Source organism: Canis lupus, chromosome 16 (genome assembly GCF_048164855.1).
Source record: "Canis lupus baileyi chromosome 16, mCanLup2.hap1, whole genome shotgun sequence".
NCBI lineage: Eukaryota > Metazoa > Chordata > Mammalia > Carnivora > Canidae > Canis > Canis lupus.
In genome coordinates, this window is record NC_132853.1 from 34,776,308 (window position 1) to 34,779,924 (window position 3,617).

The following is a 3,617-nucleotide window of genomic DNA, read 5'->3' on the forward strand; positions in this document are numbered from 1 at the left end:
CAGCGCTGGCCTGATGCCCAAGTTTCTTCCAGGAAGCTGCTATATTCTGTCTTGGTCCTAATCTTTGCCTTCTCAAGGGCCATGGTGCTTCTGTTCTCTTTGGCAGCTCCTCAAACAACCTCGACATCCAGGCACAAGGTGGCACTTGGTGAGGGAGCTGCAACCCTGGGCCAGTCTATTGTTCCCAATGAAAAAAGCTACCAACAGATGACAGGACAGGTTCCACTCTCTCATGAAGCTGCCTTAGGGATTTAAAAATAAAACAACAAAAACCCTTCTCAGAGTGAGCAGCTGCTGTCAGCTGCTCACTCTTCTGTCCTGCTTCCCTGGGCTGTGACTTTGCCTGTCTGAATCTGACCCAATCTTCCAAGCCCAACTTAAATGGCACCTCCTCTATGGTGCCATCCTGGTGCCATCTTCCTTCCTCCGGGCTCTTTTGTCCCCATTGTGCTAGGTATGACCCACCTTCCTTGGAATATATTCGCTTGCCATGAATGTCTTGAAATAGCTAAGTAGTTGATCTCTCTGAGCCTCAATTATTTTCTTTGAAAAATGAAAATAATGACTGCCTTATAAGGCTGTTGTGAGTTAAAAGAAATAACATATATAAATCATAGCTCTGCTTGGGGCTCTTAAATATGTAAGTCTTAAATATGTAAGTCTGATGTTATGATTCTGACACATGCCCACACAGTCCCATACATTTACACAGATTTTGTCTGTATTTGTTAGGGCCCTTATCCTTTCTACTTTATATAATGATTACTTGTATTGACAGTAGGCCAATGGTCTTGGGGGTAGGGATGAGAGGGTGTAGTGAAAAGAAACAGGATTTGGAATCAAAAGATTTGGGTCTGCCCCTATGTGGGTGAGGACAAGTTACTTCTTCCTGAGTTTCTTTCTTAATAAAAAAGAGACAACGGGGGTGCTTGGGTGCTGAGTTAGTTAAGGAGTTAAGCATCGGACTCTTAATTTTAGCCCAGGTCATGATCTCAGGGTCATGAGATGAAGGCCTCCCTCACCCCAGTGGGTTCTCTCCCGACTCCCACTCTCTTTTTTAGAGAGAGTGAGAGAACAACAAAATGTGCTGTATAGTCTCTCCATGTACTCTATCACAATGAGCTAATGGATGCTCAAGGGCTTTAGAGATTGCCAAGTGTTAATGTATAATTATTCAATTGCCCTGTCTGTTTCCCAGAAGCCCAGCACAGTGCCTTGGTGGGGGTAGGAGGGGTGTGCACAAGGATTTTTGAAATAAGAAGGCCATAGCACTGACTTCATTTGATCTTCACAGTTGCCCTATGAGATAAGCTTTGATGTCCCCATTTCAAAAACCAGCAAACTGAGGTGTGAAGGGGGTAGAGTGCTTCACTTGTTCATTGATTCATTCAGCAAACCTTTGTATGAGAACCATCATGCATCAGATACTCAGACATTGGGGATACAAAGACAAAATCCCTCCCTCACAGTCCATAGTGGAGGACAGGCACACAAAGATAAGTATAACACAAGGCAGGTCATGAATTATGGCTAATATTTATCAAGTACGTACTAAATGCCAGTCACTACCGCAAGCTCTCAGTGTTTCACTCATTCAATCTTCCCCAGACTCTACTAGCTAAGTACCATTATTATGGACATTTCTGAGCTATCCATAAATAAGGCATTGTGATTACTTTAGCTTTCATAAATAGCAACTGGCAGAGGCAGAGGCCCCACCTTAACCACCAAACTCTATCACCTCTGATAGTAAGGTAACACACAGACATTGTCAGAGTCCCAAGGAGGGACCCCTAACTCAGTCTGGGGTTCATGATGGTCAGGAGAGGTTTCCTGAATGACTAGAAATTAGCTAAGCAGAGGTGCATTGGAAGCTAGGCTACCCCAGGAGAGGGAAGGGTATATAGGCTGATGTAGGAAAGATGTTAGGGCTTGAAGCCTACAGCCAAGAAAGAATTCTTGAGGCAGCTTTGTTGCAAAAAGGTGGGTTTTTCAAAGCACAAGGGCCAGACCCTTGGGCAGAAAGAGCTTCCTTAGTGTCCTGAGAAGGTGCCCATTATATGCTTTCAAGTTGGGAAAGGGTTAAGGCTAGCATAAGTCACTAAGGAATTTTGGAAGCAAGGTTTCCAAGACCTTGTGGGGGCTAGGCATTGTTGGGAAAAGGTCATTTATTACTGTCTAATAAAACCTTAGTCATGAGGCCCTTCAGATGTGTATTGGTGGATCATATGCTTGGGGGACGATTGCTAACATGTATCTTGTGATGGGAGAGAGATAAAGGAAGTTTCCAAAGCAATTTTTAAAAAAGATTTTATTTATTTATTTGAGAGAGAGAGAGAGAGAACATACACAAGCAGGGTGGAGAGGCAGGCAGAGGGAGAGGGAGAAGCAGGCTCCCAGCTGAGCAGGGAGCTCGATACGAGGCTTGATCCCAAGTCTGGGAGATCATGACCTGAGCAGAAGGCAGATGCCTAACCGACTGAGCCACCAAGCACCTCTCCAAAGGAATTTTTATATGTTAAAGTAGACTCACAGGATCTTGGAGGGTCAGGCTAAGATTGCCTTTTGCTCTTAACAAAGTATTACCATGGAGGCAGCTGAGTTCCTAGAGGAATGTCACTCTGCCTGTTTTAAGGACTTATCAATGGGGTGTAAGTAGTAAGTAAATTTAATAATTCTCTTACCTTTGTTTCCCACATCAGAGGCCACCTAATGGAAGTCTACACAGCATCCCAGGCAGGCAGGGACTGGGGTTTGTGAGGAGACTGTAGAAGCAGGAAGGGACAGTCTAGAAAGGAGAGTGGTCCATATTCTAGAGGTCGCCAGAGGTATGAAGGGTTTTAAAGAGGAAAGATTTGGTTAGATTTTTAGAAAGATCGCGATGCCTGAGTGGCTCAGTGGTTGAGCATCTGTCTTTGGCTCACAGTGTGATCCTGGGGTTCCTGGAGTCGAGTCCCGCATGGGGCTCCCCACGAAGAGCCTGCTTCTCCCTCTGCCTATGTCTCTGCCTCTCTCTCTGTGTCTCTCATGAATAAATAAATAAAATCTTTTTTTAAAAAAAGGATTTTTAGGAAGATCATCTGGGCAGCTGGGTAGCGGTAGATGACAGGGAGAGATCTCTCTGACTCAGTAATCTAGACTCGAGCTGATGGTGGTCTGGACAAGGACTCTGGCAGGGAAGAGGGTATAAGAGAGATTCAGAGGCTGAATTTTCCGGGTGATGATCATTTGGGGATTAAGTAAAGAGGACCGGGAGCAATTTTCAAAGACTTGCAGTTTTGGCTCCTAATCCAGGGGAATGGGGGTGATTTGATAAAGTCAGTTTGGGATGCAATCCAGGTCGTCTGGCTCCCTTTCCCCGTGCCCTTTCGCCTCCTGGCGCCGCCAGCGACAGTGGCCCGGTCGGGGGCCCCGGGGGAATTGCTGCCGCTGGGCTGGGCAGCCGCTCTCGCGGCTCTGGATCCCTTCCGGCGGCGGCGGCCCCTGCAGTGCGCCCTCCTAGGCTCCAGAGGGCGCGCTCGCACACGCTCGGGCCGCTCTGGCCCCGCGGGTCTCAGTGGCCGCGGAAGGTGACGTGGACACGGAAGTGGTCGTCGTCGCGGCGGCACCGGTGGGAG